This window comes from Mesoplodon bidens (assembly GCF_964165515.1).
Source record: "Mesoplodon bidens genome assembly, chromosome: 7".
In the NCBI taxonomy this organism is placed as follows: domain Eukaryota; kingdom Metazoa; phylum Chordata; class Mammalia; order Artiodactyla; family Ziphiidae; genus Mesoplodon; species Mesoplodon bidens.
The window spans coordinates 45,885,450-45,901,536 of record NC_138164.1 but is presented as its reverse complement, the minus strand read 5'-3'; the positions used below and the strand labels follow the sequence as shown (position 1 = coordinate 45,901,536).

The following is a 16,087-nucleotide window of genomic DNA, read 5'->3' as shown; positions in this document are numbered from 1 at the left end:
CACCCTTGGATCAAAGCCAAGAGATAAAGGTAAGAAAAACTGAGTAATCTCACTGCTATACCAGTTGTGCTTCAGGTTTTGACTTCCCTTCTGTCTATTTGCTACCGTTTACTTTTCAGAGTCCTCAGCTAGTAGCTTTTGTATTCTCTCTGGAGGTTTTAGTTATAATCGATGGGAGAGATAGGCTATCATGGGTTCACTCTGTCTTGATTAGCACCAGAAGTTTTGTAATGACAATTTAAATACTGGATGACCACTCTTGCAGATCATTATTCTCAAACCTAGCAACAAATTTGAATGAACTGGGAAACTTAAAAAAACATAAATTCCAGGACCCTACCCTAGACTGATTTCTGAGGATGGGAACCCAAGAATCTATAGAAGATGTTTCTGAGTTTCTGATATAGCCAACCTGGCACCGGTTTTGGGGGGGCCCGGAGATAGGGTCCAAGCTGGAAGTGTGAGAAGCCCTGGATGAGATGATCTCCAAGGTCCTTTCCAACCCTGAGATCCTCAGGCTCTATATTATTCAGAATATCCCATTCAGAAAGCTGCTTGTTAAGTGAGGTGCCTAGCCACTTCCCTCAAATGTTTAACTGAAGCTCTAGATCACATAGGTCATCTATGTGATGCCACATAGCTGCCACAGAGCTGACCAAAAAATATATAGAACTGATAGGCAAAGTCAAGATATTAAAGCCAACAGAAGAACGAATGGACTTCTAACCTATAAGATTAGTTTCATGGAATTGACAAATTTTTGCACTAAAAGCAGCAGTAAATTCTAAATCTGCTTTATGTGGTGTTAGCCAGAAGAGAGACCATGTATGCTCAGGTCTGAGGATTAGTGGTTTCATTAAGCATCTCCTTTTCTCCCTAGAATTATCCCTTTCCCATATATTTGACAGACTTCTTTTGGTTGAGTGCAGTTTCTGCTTATGTGCTAGGAATCGCTAGTGACTTTAAATTTGCTTTTCATAAAAATTTATTTCTAAGGGACTTCAGAAATCATTTCCTTGAGCTCACTTCTCTAATGATAGAAGAGGAAACCAGGCCTGAGAGGTTATGTGCCTTATTTAGGGCGTCAGAGCCGGGGCCAGAAGCCAGATATTGGCTCCTAAGAAACACATTTTCTATCTGACTGAGCTGAGGCAGGTGAGGTCTTGGATGCGGAGTCTCCTGGAGCCCCTGGGAGTCTCCAGTAACTGAGTAACTCAGTAACTGAGCTGGGTCAGATGCTGCAGTGAGTGGGCCGTGGCTGAGTTCCATGCAGTGCATTTGTAAAGGGCATTTTGACCTAAACATGCTTTAGCTCCTGGATTTGCAGTTACTAAAATATTGGCAACCAGAATGACCCACAGCTTATAAAGTGACCCACAGTTTACTGGCACATGCTATTCCCTGTGCACTGGGAACTAGACAGCCCCTGGCCACCTCTGGAGCTCCCCAAGCCCCATTTACTTTCAAATGTGCTGCACGGTATTGTATAGTCAGTGTTAAATCAGGGAAGCAGAACTGCGATGAGTTATGAAGTCAGGGATTTTTTTTTACAGGAATTAGACCTCACACCATTGTAGGAGGAGCTGGAATAGTGAAGGTTTGAAAGGGTGAGGTGGAGAACCAGAGCTGGCACCAACCAGGCAATTCAAGGAGCCAAGCATTCCTCTTTTGGCAATCTCAAAAGCACAACCATAACACGAAGGGGTTTTTGTGAAATGGTGTTCTGGCTTAGGCAACTTGATACAGCGTTAATCACTGTAGGTAGAGAGCCTTAAATAGAAACAGCTGTCACACCTTGAGAGTAATGTTCCTGAAGCTCTGTTCTCATCTGTCATGAACAATCTGGAATCAACCTGTTTCACCACGGTCTGAAAACGTGTGATAGCTTTAGTGTGATGCAGCAGTGGGGCGTGGTGCCCTGGAATCAGAACAGCTTTGTCACCAGGCTGATCCACACGTGTGTGCTGCCTTTGCACACATACTGTGGGATTGGGACATGCTCCTTACACTTTCTGAAAAGCTACATATTTGCTTCCTCTTTTGTAAGTGGCACCAATAGTAACCACCTCATAATACTGTTTTGGAGTAGGTATAGTAGTAGGTGCTCAATAAAAATGACTCCTTTTATCTCTCCAGTCCCACCCTTCCCCCTAGTATATCTAGGACGTGTAGTATTTCTCAAAATGTCTCCGTGTAGAAATGCCCTTATTGGCTAAGTTGGATTTTGATCATGAATATAGAGCTATAATTTTTTTTTTTTTTTTTTTTTTTGCGGTACGCGGGTCTCTCACTGTTGTGGCCTCTCCCGTTGCGGAGCACAGGTTCCGGATGCACAGGCTCAGCGGCCACGGCTCACGGGCCCAGCTGCTCCGCGGCATGTGGGATCTTCCCGGACCGGGGCACAAACCCATGTCCCCTGCATCGGCAGGTGGACTCTCAACCACTGCGCCACCAGGGAAGCCCTAGAGCTATAATTTAAATTCATCATTCCTGGCACTCTGTCATGCCCCAGATTTCCAGTATCAACAATTTTGGATTTGTGGGGACAGTGAGAAAGACCACTGCTTGGCAAGGGGAACACCTGAGGTGAAGCTCATGGCCTTTATCCCCCAAGAGGGAAACAGAGCCTCCTTTAAATAATTAGAAATTTGTTGAGTGGTTCATAAAAGTGAGTGTGGTGACATCAGCTCCTCTGGAATCCTTCAGTTTTCCTGGGTTAGAAGAGAGATTCATCATGAGGTTAGAGGGAAGAAGCAAGTTGAAGCTGATATCAAAGTTGGAGACAGAAAACCATTAAAAACAGAACTTGAAAAGCATAATATTCTGGAGCCAGTAATTTTAGGAGGATACAGACCTACATATTTAATAGCCCTTGACGGCGTTACTGTATCATAGATGGTCTAAATTGTTTGTTGAATTTGAATTTAATAAAATAGTGCTCATGAGTTTCTGAAATATGAAGAAAAGTTTAAATTATATTCAAAGTACTCTGTTTAGGAACTGGAAGGATATATTATCATTTTAGAAAGCTTGTAATTAGTAGTAACTAAAAGAAAAAATTTTTATTCAGGATAAACTTTTAGAAGATTCATACACAGAGGATATTTTATTATCAAAAGTGGCATTGTTTTGCATAACAGTTCTAAGCATATAGTAAAAATTGAATAAATACTTTTTTTTTTGGTGACAAAACCTGGGATTGAACCAGAATAAATACTTTTTTTTAACATGTTTATTGGAGTATAATTGCTTTACAACGGTGTGTTAGTTTCTGCTTTATGACAAAGTGAATCAGTTATACATATACATATATTCCCATATCTCTTCCCTCTTACATCTCCCTCCCTCCAACCCTCCCTATCCCACCCCTCTAGGTGGTCACAAAGCACCGAGCTGATCTGCCTGTGCTATGTGGCTGCTTCCCACTAGCTATCTATTTTACATTTGGTAGTGTATATATATCCGTGCCACTCTCTCACTTCGTCCCAGCTTACCCTTCCTCCTCCCCATATCCTCAAGTCCATTCTCTAGTAAGTCTGCATCTTTATTCCCATCTTGCCCCTAGGTTCTTCATGACCATTTTTTTTTTTTAGATTCCATATATATGTGTTAGCATACGGTATTTGTTTTTCTCCTTCTGACTTACTTCACTCTGTATGACAGTCCCTAGGTCCATCCACCTCACTACAAATAGCTCAGTTTCGTTCTTTTTATGGGTGAGTAATATTCCATTGTATATATGTGCCACATCTTCTTTATCCATTCATCTGTTCATGGACACTTCGGTTGCTTCCATGTCCTGACTATTGTAAATAGAGCTGCAATGAACATTTTGGTACATGACTCTTTTTTTTTTTTTTTTTGCTGTATGCGGGCCTCTCACTGTTGTGGCCTCTCCCGTTGCGGAGCACAGGCTCCGGACGCGCAGGCCCAACGGCCATGGCTCACGGGCCCAACCGCTCCGCGGCATGTGGGATCCTCCCAGACCGGGGCACGAACCCGTGTCCCCTGCATCGGCAGGCGGACTCTCAACCACTGCGCCACCAGGGAAGCCCCATGACGCTTTTTGAATTATGGTTTTCTCTGGGTATATGCCCAGTAGTGCAATTGCTGGATCATATGGTAATTTTATTTTTAGTGTTTTAAGGAACCTCCATACTGTTCTCCATAGTGGCTGTATCAATTTACATTCCCATCAACAGTGCATGAGGGTTCCCTTTTCTCCACACCCTCTCCAGCATTTATTGTTTGTGCATTTTTTGATGATAGCCATTCTGACTGGTGTGAGATGATATCTCATTGTAGTTTTGATTTGCATTTCTCTAATGATTAGTGATGTTGAGCATTCTTTCATGTGTCTGTTGGCAATCTGTATATCTTCTTTGGAGAAATGTCTGTGTAGGTCTTCTGCCCATTTTTGGATTGGGTTTTTTTTTTTTTTATATACACCTTCCTCTTTTTTTTCCGCTTTATAACAAATTTAATCAGTTATACATATACATATGTTCCCATATCCCCTCCCTTTTGCGTCTCCCTCCCACCCTCCCTATCCCACCCCTCCAGGCGGTCACAAAGCACCGAGCTGATCTCCCTGTGCTATGCGGCTGCTTCCCACTAGCTATCTACCTTATGTTTGGTAGTGTATATATGTCCATGCCGCTCTTTCACTTTGTCACAGCTTACCCTTCCCCCTCCCCATATCCTCAAGTCCATTCTCTAGTAGGTCTGTGTCTTTATTCCTGTCTTACCCCTATGTTCTTCATGACATTTTTTTTCCTTAAATTCCATATATATGTGTCAGCATACAGTATTTGTCTTTCTCTTTCTGACTTACTTCACTCTGTATGACAGACTCTAGGTCCATCCACCTCATTACAAATAGCTCAATTTCATTTCTTTTTATGGCTGAGTAATATTCCATTGTATATATGCGCCACATCTTCCCTACCCATTCATCCGATGATGGACACTTAGGTTGCTTCCATCTCCGGGCTATTGTAAATAGGGCTGCTATGAACATTTTGGTACATGTCTCTTTTTGAATTATGGTTTTCTCAGGGTATATGCCCAGTAGTGGGATTGCTGGGTCATATGGTAGCTCTATTTGTAGTTTTTTAAGGAACCTCCATACCGTTCTCCATAGTGGCTGTACCAATTCACATTCCCACCAGCAGTGCAAGAGTGTTCCCTTTTTTCCACACCCTCTCCAGCATTTATTGTTTCTAGATTTTTTGATGATGGTCATTCTGACTGGTGTGAGATGATATCTCATTGTAGTTTTGATTTGCATTTCTCTAATGAGCAAAGATGTTGAGCATCCTTTCATGTGTTTGTTGGCAGTCTGTATATCTTCTGTGGAGAAATGTCTATTTAGGTCTTCTGCCATGTTTTGGATTGGGTTGTTTGTTTTTTTGTTATTGAGCTGCATGAGCTGCTTATAATTTTTGGAGATTAATCCTTTGTCAGTTGCTTCATTTACAAATATTTTCTCCCATTCTGAGGGTTGTCTTTTGGTCTTGTTTATGGTTTCCTTTGCTGTGCAAAAGCTTTGAAGTTTCATTAGGTCCCATGTGTTTATTTTTGTCTTTATTTCCATTTCTCTAGGAGGTGGGTCAAAAAGGATCTTGCTGTGATTTATGTCATAGAGTGTTCTGCCTATGTTTTCCTCTAAGAGTTTGATAGTGTCTGGCCTTACATTTAGGTCTTTAATCCATTTTGAGCTTATTTTTGTGTATGGTGTTAGGGAGTGATCGAATCTCATACTTTTACATGTCCCTATCCAGTTTTCCCAGCACCACTTATTGAAGAGACTGTCCTTTCTCCACTGTACATTCCTGCCTCCTTTATCAAAGATAAGGTGACCATATGTCCGTGGGTTTATCTCTGGGCTTTCTATCCTGTTCCATTGATCTATCTTTCTGTTTTTGTGCCAGTACCATACTGTCTTGATTACTGTAGCTTTGTAGTATAGTCTGAAGTCAGGGAGCCTGATTCCTCCAGCTCCATTTTTCGTTCTCAAGATTGCTTTGGCTATTCGGGGTCTTTTGTGTTTCCATACAAATTGTGAAATTTTTTGTTCTAGTTCTGTGAAAAATGCCAGTGGTAGTTTGATAGGGATTGCATTGAATCTGTAGATTGCTTTGGGTAGTAGAGTCATTTTCACAATGTTGACTCTTCCAATCCAAGAACATGGTACATCTCTCCATCTATTTGTATCATCTTTAATTTCTTTCATCAGTGTCTTATAATTTTCTGCATACAGGTCTTTTGTCTCCTTAGGTAGGTTTATTCCTAGATATTTTATTCTTTTTGTTGCAGTGGTAAATGGGAGTGTTTCCTTGATTTCACTTTCAGATTTTTCATCATTAGTATATAGGAATGCCAGAGACTTCTGTGCATTAATTTTGTATCCTGCAACTTTACCAAATTCATTGATTAGCTCTAGTAGTTTTCTGGTAGCATCTTTAGGATTCTCTATGTATAGTATCATGTCATCTGCAAACAGTGACAGCTTTACTTCTTCTTTTCCGATTTGGATTCCTTTTATTTCCTTTTCTTCTCTGATTGCTGTGGCTAAAACTTCCAAAACTAGGTTGAATAAGAGTGGTGAGAGTGGGCAACCTTGTCTTGTTCCTGATCTTAGTGGAAATGGTTTCAGTTTTTCACCATTGAGGACGATGCTGGCTGTGGGTTTGTCATATATGGCCTTTATTATGTTGAGGAAAGTTCCCTCTGTGCCTACTTTCTGCAGGGTTTTTATCATAAATGGGTGTTGAATTTTGTCGAAAGCTTTCTCTGCATCTATTGAGATGATCATATGGTTTTTCTCCTTCAATTTGTTAATGTGGTGTATCACGTTGATTGATTTGCGTATATTGAAGAATCCTTGCATTCCTGGAATAAACCCCACTTGATCATGGTGTATGATCCTTTTAATGTGCTGTTGGATTCTGTTTGCTAGTATTTTGTTGAGGATTTTTGCATCTATGTTCATCAGTGATATTGGCCTGTAGTTTTCTTTCTTTGTGACATCCTTGCCTGGTTTTGGTATCAAGGTGATGGTGGCCTCGTAGAATGAGTTTGGGAGTGTTCCTCCCTCTGCTATATTTTGGAAGAGTTTGAGAAGGATGGGTGTTAGCTCTTCTCTAAATGCTTGATAGAATTCACCTGTGAAGCCATCTGGTCCTGGGCTTTTGTTTGTTGGAAGATTTTTTATCACAGTTTCAATTTCAGTGCTTGTGATTGGTCTGTTCATATTTTCTATTTCTTCCTGATTCAGTCTTGGCAGGTTGTGCATTTCTAAGAATTTGTCCATTTCTTCCAGGTTGTCCATTTTATTGGCATAGAGTTGCTTGTAGTAATCTCTCATGATCTTTTGTATTTCTGCAGTGTCAGTTGTTACTTCTCCTTTTTCATTTCTAATTCTATTGATTTGAGTCTTCTCCCTTTTTTTCTTGATGAGTCTGGCTAATGGTTTATCAATTTTGTTTATCTTCTCAAAGAACCAGCTTTTAGTTTTATTGCTCTTTGCTATCGTTTCCTTCATTTCTTTTTCATTTATTTCTCATCTGATTTTTATGATTTCTTTCCTTCTGCTAACTTTGGGATGTTTTTGTTCTTCTTTCTCTAATTGCTTTAGGTGCAAGTTTAGGTTGTTTATTCGAGATGTTTCCTGTTTCTTTTTTTTTTTTTTTTTAATTTATTTATTTATTTTTGGCTGTGTTGGGTCTTCGTTTCCGTGCGAGGGCTTTCTCTAGTTGTGGCAAGTGGGGGCCACTCTTCATCGCGATGCACGGGCCTCTCACTGTCGCGGCCTCTCTTGTTGCGGAGCACAGGCTCTGGATGCACAGGCTCCGGACGCGCAGGCTCAGTAGTTGTGGCTCACGGGCCCAGTTGCTCCGTGGCATGTGGGATCTTCCCAGACCAGGGCTCGAACCCGTGTCCCCTGCATCGGCAGGCAGATTCTCAACCACTGCGCCACCAGGGAAGCCCCTCCTGTTTCTTAAGGTGGGATTGTATTGCTATAAACTTCCCTCTTAGAACTGCTTTTGCTGCATCCCATAGGTTTTGGGTCATCGTGTCTCCATTGTCATTTGTTTCTAGGTATTTTTAAATTTCCCCTTTGATTTCTTCAGTGATCACTTTGTTATTAAGTAGTGTATTGTTTAGCCTCCATGTGTTTGTATTTTTTACAGCTCTTTTCCTGTAATTGATATCTAGTCTCATAGCATTGTGGTCGGAAAAGATACTTGATACAATTTCAATTTTCTTAAATTTACCAAGGCTTGATTTGTGACCCAAGATACGATCTATCCTGGAGAATGTTCCATGAGCACTTGAGAAAAATGTGTATTCTATTGTTTTTGGATGGAATGTCCTATAAATATCAATTAAGTCCATCTTGTTTAATGTATCATTTAAAGCTTGTGTTTCCTTATTTATTTTCATTTTGGATGATCTGTCCATTGGTGAAAGTGGGGTGTTAAAGTCCCCTACTATGATTGTGTTACTGTCGATTTCCCCTTTTATGGCTGTTAGTATTTGCCTTATGTATTGAGGTGCTCCTATGTTTGGTGCATAAATATTTACAATTGTTATATCTTCTTCTTGGATCGATCCCTTGATCATTATGTAGTGTCCTTCTTTGTCTCTTCTAGTAGTCTTTATTTTAAAGTCTATTTTGTCTGATATGAGAATTGCTACTCCAGCTTTCTTTTGGTTTCCATTTGCATGGAATATCTTTTTCCATCCCCTTACTTTCAGTCTGTATGTGTCTCTAGGTCTGAAGTGGGTCTCTTGTAGACAGCATATATATGGGTCTTGTTTTTGTATCCATTCAGCCAATCTGTGTCTTTTGGTGGGAGCATTTAGTCCATTTACATTTAAGGTAATTATTGATATGTATGTTCCTATTCCCATTTTCTTAATTGTTTTGGGTTCATTATTGTAGGTCTTTTCCTTCTGTTGTGTTTCTTGCCTAGAGAAGTTCCTTTAGCATTTGTTGTAAAGCTGGTTTGGTGGTGCTGAACTCTCTCAGCTTTTGTTTGTCTCTAAACGTTTTAATTTCTCCATCAAATCTGAATGAGATCCTTGCTGGGTAGAGTAATCTTGGTTGCAGGTTTTTCTCCTTCATCACTTTAATTATGTCCTGCCACTCCCTTCTGGCTTGTAGAGTTTCTGCTGAGAGATCAGCTGTTATCCTGATGGGGATTCCCTTGTGTGTTATTTGTTGTTTTTGCCTTGCTGCTTTTAATATGATTTCTTTGTGTTTAATTTTTTTTTTTTTTTTTTTTTTTTGCGGTAGGCGGGCCTCTCACTGTCGCGGCCTCTCCCCTTGCAGAGCACAGGCTCCGGACGCGCAGGCTCAGCAGCCATGGCTCACGGGCCCAGCCACTCCGCGGCACGTGGGATCCTCCCAGACTGGGGCACGAACCCGTGTCCCCCGCATCGGCAGGCGGACTCTCAACCACTGCGCCACCAGGGAAGCCCGTGTTTAATTTTTGACAGTTTGATTAATATGTGTCTTGGCGTATTTCTCCTTGGATTTATTCTGTATGGGACTCTCTGTGCCTCCTGGACTTGATTAACTATTTCCTTTCCCATATTAGGGAAGTTTTCAACTATAATCTCTTCAAATATTTTCTCAGTCCCTTTCTTTTTCTCTTCTTCTTCTGGAAACCCTATAATTCGAATGTTGGTGCATTTAATGTTGTCCCAGAGGTCTCTGAGACTGTCCTCTGTTCTTTTCATTCTTTTTTCTTTATTTTGCTCTGCAGCAGTTATTTCCACTATTTTATCTTCCACCTCACTTATCCGTTCTTCTGCCTCAGTTATTCTGCTATTGATCCCATCTAGAGTATTTTTTATTTCATTTATTGTGTTTTTAATCGATGCTTGATTCATCTTAAGTTCTTCTAGGTCCTTGTTAACTGTTTCTTGCATTTTGTCTATTCTATTTCCAAGATTTTGGATCTGGGAAATAGAATCTTGGATCATCTTTACCATCATTATTCTGAATTCTTTTTCAGGTAGACTGCCTATTACCTCTTCATTTGTTAGGTCTAGTGGGTTTTTATCTTGCTCCTTCTCCTGCTGTGTGTTTTTCTGTCTTCTCATTTTGCTTATGTTACTGTGTTGGGGGTCTCCTTTTTGCAGGCTGCCGGTTCGTAGTTCCCGTTGTTTTTGGTGTCTGTCCCCAGTGGCTAAGGTTGGTTTAGTGGGTTGTGTAGGCTTCCTGGTGGAGGGGACTAGTGCCTGTGTTCTGGTGGGTGAGGCTGGATCTTGTCTTTCTGGTGGGCAGGTCCACGTCTGGTGGTGTGTTTTGGGGTGTCTGCGGACTTTTTATGATTTTAGGCCACCTCTCTGCTAATGGGTGGCGTTGTGTTCCTGTCTTGCTAGTTGTTTGGCATAGGGTGTCCAGCACTGTAGCTTGCTGGTCGTTGAGTGAAGCTGGGTGCTGGTGTTGAGATGGAGATCTCTGGAAGATTTTCGCCGTTTGATATTATGTGGAGCTGGGAGGTCTCTTGTGGACCAGTGTCCTGAAGTTGGCTCTCCCACCTCAGAGGCACAGCACTGACTCCTGGCTCCTCAATTTGGGATGATTTGTTGTCTATTCATGTATTCCACAGATGCAGGGTACATCAAGTTGATTGTGGAGCTTTAATCCGCTGCCTCTGAGGCTCCTGGGAGAGGTTTCCCTTTCTCTTCTTTGTTCTCACAGCTCCTGGATCTCAGCTTTGGATTTGGCCCCGCCTCTGCGTGTAGGTCACCGGAGGGCGTCTGTTCTTCGCTCAGACAGGACAGGGTTAAAGGAGCAGACTCTTCGGGGCACTCTGGTTCACTCAGGCCGGGCGGGCGGGAGGGGCACGGAGTGCGGGGCGAGCCTGCAGCGGCAGAGGTCGGCGTGACGCTGCACCAGCCCGAGGCGCGCCGTGCGTTCTCCCAGGGAAGCCGCCCCTGGATCCCGGGACCCCGGCAGTGGCGGGCTGCACAGGCTCCCGGAAGGGCGGTGTGGACAGTGACCTGCGCTCGCACACAGGCTTCTTGGCGGAGGCAGCAGCAGCCCCAGCGTCCCACGCCCGTCACTGGGCTCCGCGCTTTCAGTCGTGACTCGCGCCCGTCTGTGGAGCCCCTTTAAGCAGCGCTCTTAATCCCCTCTCCTCGTGCAGCAGGAAACCAAGAGGGAAGAAAAAGTCTCTTGCCTCTTCGGCAGCTCCAGAGTTTTCCCGGACTCCCTCCCGGCTAGCTTTGGCACATTAGCCCCCTTCAGGCTGAGTTCTCGCCACCAGCCCCAGTCCTCTCCCTGCGCTCTGACCGAAGCCCGAGCCTCAGCTTCCAGCGCCGCCGAGGCGAGCAGACAAGCCTCTCGGGCTGGTGAGTGCCGCTCGGCACCGACCCTCTGTGCGGGAATCTCTCCGCTTTGCCCTACCCAGGTATGTGGGGAGTTTCTTGCCTTTTGGGAGGTCTGGGGTCTTCTGCCAGCGTTCAGTAGGTGTTCTGTAGGAGTTGTTCCACGTGTAGCTGTATCTCTGGTGTATCCGTGGGGAGGACGGTGATCTCCGCGTCTTACTCTTCCGCCGTCTTACTCTTCCGCCATCTTACCCGGAAGTCGACTTCTGATTCCACCTGTTTGTTTTTTTGTTATTGAGCTGCATGAGCTGCTTGTAAATTTTGGAGATTAATCCTTTGTTAGTTGCTTCATTTGCAAATATTTTCTCCCATTCTGAGGGTTGTCTTTTGGTCTTGTTTATGGTTTCCTTTGCTGTGCAAAAGCTTTTAGGTTTCATTAGGTCCCATTTGTTTATTTTTGTTTTTATTTCCATTTCTCTAGGAGGTGGGTCAAAAAGGATGTTGCTGTGATTTATGTCATAGAGTGTTGTGCCTCTGTTTTCCTCTAAGAGTTTGATAGTTTCTGGCCTTACATTTAGGTCTTTAATCCATTTTGAGCTTATTTTTGTGTATGGTGTTAGGGAGTATTCTAATTTCATTCTTTTACATGTAGCTGTCCAGTTTTCCCAGCACCACTTATTGAAGAGGCTGTCCTTTCTCCACTGTACATTCCTGCCTCCTTTATCAAAGATAAGGTGACCATATGTGCGTGGGTTTATCTCTGGGCTTTCTATCCTGTTCCATTGATCTATATTTCTGTTTTTGTGCCAGTACCATACTGTCTTGATTACTGTAGCTTTGTAGTATAGTCTGAAGTCTGGGAGCCTGATTCCTCCAGCTCCGTTTTTTTCCTCAAGATTGCTTTGGCTATTCGGGGTCTTTTGTGTTTCCATACAAATTGTGAAATTTTTTGTTCTAGTTCTGTGAAAAATGCCATTGGTAGTTTGATAGGGATTGCATTGAATCTGTAGATTGCTTTGGGTAGTATAGTCATTTTCACAATGTTGATTCTTCCAACCCAAGAACATGGTATATCTCTCCATCTATTTGTATCATCTTTAATTTCTTTCATCAGTGTCTTATAATTTTCTGCATACAGGTCTTTTGTCTCCTTAGGTAGGTTTATTCCTAGATATTTTACAGAATAAATACTTTTTTAAAAGAATTCAATATATAAAGGGCAAATCAGACTCTGAGCTTAACTCATGGAATATGGAAGATTCTCTTGCAAACTTTCAGAAATGTAGTTAATTACTTGACTGTTGAAGGACATTGATAATATATTCCCTACCTATTTTTCTACAAATTGTTGACAATCGCAACAAATCCAAATAGTTACTGATCCAACTGAGCAAGTAATTGACCTGAATGCCCTCAATAGAACATTGAGATATAAAATCACTTCTGTAAAGTTGATTAAAAGGTTGATACTTTTTTTTTCAACCTAAAATAATGACACTTTTCTTTCCAGCTTACCTCTTATTTCAGACTCTCAAGATTTGAAAACTACCAGTTGGTGGTAAATATAGTAAAGAATCAGCAGTCAACCCACACTCTTCTATATAATTAATAGTATTGCTCAGACAGCTTATCTGCTTAAATTCTGAAAATCTCTTTATCTGCAGAAACACTAATCGCTTGAAAAGGAAAAGGCTGAGGAAACTTGTTTTAAAGCTGGGTTTAAACAAATTTTTTTTTTTTCCTGCAGCAAATTCTATTGCTCTAGTTCCGTGGGTTACTTGCATCTCTTCTCCATGCTATAACTCTTTTAGGTATTTTAAATGGCATGTTGCATTCAGTTGAACATATGTGAGTTGCTTGCATTTTCTGGTGAGAAAAGCATTTCTTAAGGCCTCTTCTATTCAGTCATTGGCTGGATTTCACCAGGTCCAGGGAACAGGGAATTAACTGGTCTGGGAACTGGGAAGCCTTGGCTCTGAGTTTCACTCTGTGATTTGTTAAGAGTCCTTTGGCAAAAACAAAAACAAAAACAAACAAAAACAAAAACAAAACAAAACAAAACAAACAAACAAAAAGAGTCCTTTGGTTACCAGCCACAGGTATGATTGGCAACTTGAAGCAAAGGAAATTTCTTGGAAGGATAGTAGAGGTGCACAGAATCAGGTGACTAAAAATCAGGCTTGAACTTGGGCAGGTGCCATAGCTTTTCCAGAGGCTGGGAAGCAGGACCGCCAGCAACAGTCTTGCAGTGGGGACAGAATGGTAAGAAGGCCACTGCGAGGATGAAATGAACATCAAATTCCAGGGAGGTTGGCTTAGACTGGATGTCAACCCCACTCTTGATAGATATGTGTTGGGACCTCCAGTTATAGTCCACTGGGCTTCACCCAGTAATTCCTTAAGAGGAAATTCAGGAGGCTGTTTGAGGAAAGAAATTTCGTGCTGGGCAGATAACTTTGTCCACTACTGTGCTACAACCTGGCATCTTTAAAGTTGTTTCCAGCTTTAAAAATGGACACTCTCCCATGAAAGCCTTTGGGGTTACCATGTGCCAGTGATGCTTGTTTCTATGAATGCCTATAATAAGACAAACTGGAAGAAGACGTTTATGAACACTAGTGGGTTATGTAGCTGTATTAGTTACCTACTGCCGCATGGCAGTATCACTACAAACTTAGCATCTTCAAACAACTCAAATTTATTATGTCACAGTTTCTGTGGGTCAGGAGTCTGGGAGTGGCTTAGTTGGGTTTTCTGCTTAGGATCACATAAGGCTACAGTCAAGGTGTCATGGCTGTGGGCTCATCTGAGGTCCAAGTGGGGAAAGATCTGCTTGCAAGCTCACTCAGACTGTTGGCACCATATTCAGTGTTTCAGTTTCTTGCTGGCTGTTGGTGGCAGGCCACCCTCAGCTGCAACAGCTGCTCACAGGTCCTTTGTTGGGCTCCCCAAACATGGTCACTCTGACTCCTCCAAGCGGGAAAGGCAGGCTCTTAATCATGTACACACACACTCACACACACCCCATCACCTTCACTGTGTCCTGTTGGTTAGAAGAAAGTCACAGGTCCCACCCACACTCAAGGGAAGGGAATCCACAAGGGTGTGAACACCAGGAGGTGGGGGTTATGGGGCAACTTTACGAATCTGCCAGTGGCAGAGCTGGGTTGGACAACCCCAGAGCTGTCTCAAAACCTGACACATCTCCTTTCTTTCTGTGCATCTTATTTCCCCAAACCTCCGTCCTAGGGAGGTACTTCTCCATGTGTAGACCTGAGAAGGGGGGCAGAACAAAACCTGGCCTGCAGTCTCTCTAGCTCGGCTATCGGGGAGCAGATGTCAGGAGATTCACCTCCTTGGAGCTACAGTGACTGTCTGTCTGGGTTGGTGTTTCTCTCAGTTCTCTGTGCAATTATGTAGTAGCCTCCGCTGAACTGTATCTTTTTTTTTTTTTTTTTTTTTGCGGTACGCAGGCCTCTCACTGTTGTGGCCTCTCCCATTGCGGAGCACAGGCTCCGGACACGCAGGCTCAGCGGCCATGGCTCACGGGCCTAGCCACTTCGCAGCATGTGGGATCTTCCTGGACCGGGGCACGAACCTGTGTCCCCTGCATCGGCAGGCGGACTCTCAACCACTGCGCCACCAGGGAAGCCCTGAACTGTATCTTTAGTCTATATCTACTACTGGCAACTTACCTTCTCTGTATTGAATGGACTTGCTTTCTTTCATTTATCTGTGTGTACATACTGTCTTCCTCAATGATACTATAAGCAAAGGCAGGAGCCATTTCTTAAATCAGGAACCATCCACATGCCCTCCAAGTAGGTTTATAAAAGACAAGGCAGAGGAACTTTGGGGGAAATAGTTCATATTGGCTCTCTAGTGGTGTGGAGGAAGAGGGGTCTCTAGGTCAGCGTGAAAATCTGCCTCTTAGCTATACTTGGTTGTGCAAACAAAACATGTATATTTGAAAGCTTTGAGCTTGTAAATGCTCAGATTACCCTGAAACAATATGCTTGGTTCCTGCTAGAGCTGCTGGGCATGCATCTGGAGGCAGATGGGTAATGAACAGATAAAGAGATAAAGACACGTGTTAAGTCCTTGCATACACTGGCAGTGTGACCCTGGACTTGCTGCTTGAATTTCTGGGAGCCTGTGACCTCATCGCCCTAGCTTGTAGAGATAATGCCTTTAAAATGTGTAACACAGTGCCTGGCACATAGGAAACAAGCAGGAAATAGATATTACAATGATCCTTTAAGACTCTGACAAGGGAAGGCATGTGTTAATTCTTAAGGTACAATTTGTTGCATAACCAGGGGATCAGGGAGATGCACACTTAACACATTATAGCTCGTTCCTTCTCTTGGAGCTCATGGAGGGTTTGATGTGGTAGTTCCTTGAGTGTGGACGAAATTAGAATCCTTACTGCTACTTGCCTACCCCTGGAGCTGGGCCATTTGGAAAGTGTGGAAAGAGGACTGTAGCTGCAGCCCCTCTTCTGTCGACAGCGGGACAGAAGAGGGTGGATGCTGGCCATGCCATGCCATGCCAGGGCAGGTGCACCCCAACTCACACCTCTCATTTCCAACCTCCCAGGGCGCGGTGGAGAGCCCAGGGGACTAAGCTGGCCGTCCTTGGCCAAGCAACAGCTTCTCTGAAGCCATTTTCACTCTGTAAAAGTGGAGCCATATGGAAGATCAAAAGAGGGGAAGAATGTAGGCAATAAACTTGGCAT

At 43.0% G+C, this 16,087-nt stretch overlaps 1 long non-coding RNA gene across 2 annotated transcripts in view; it reads left to right on the top strand.

Moving 5' to 3' along the window:
* LOC308620564 overlaps positions 1-16,087 on the top strand; it is a 47,770-nt gene that overhangs the window by 31,011 nt on the left and 672 nt on the right. The window lies entirely within an intron of this gene.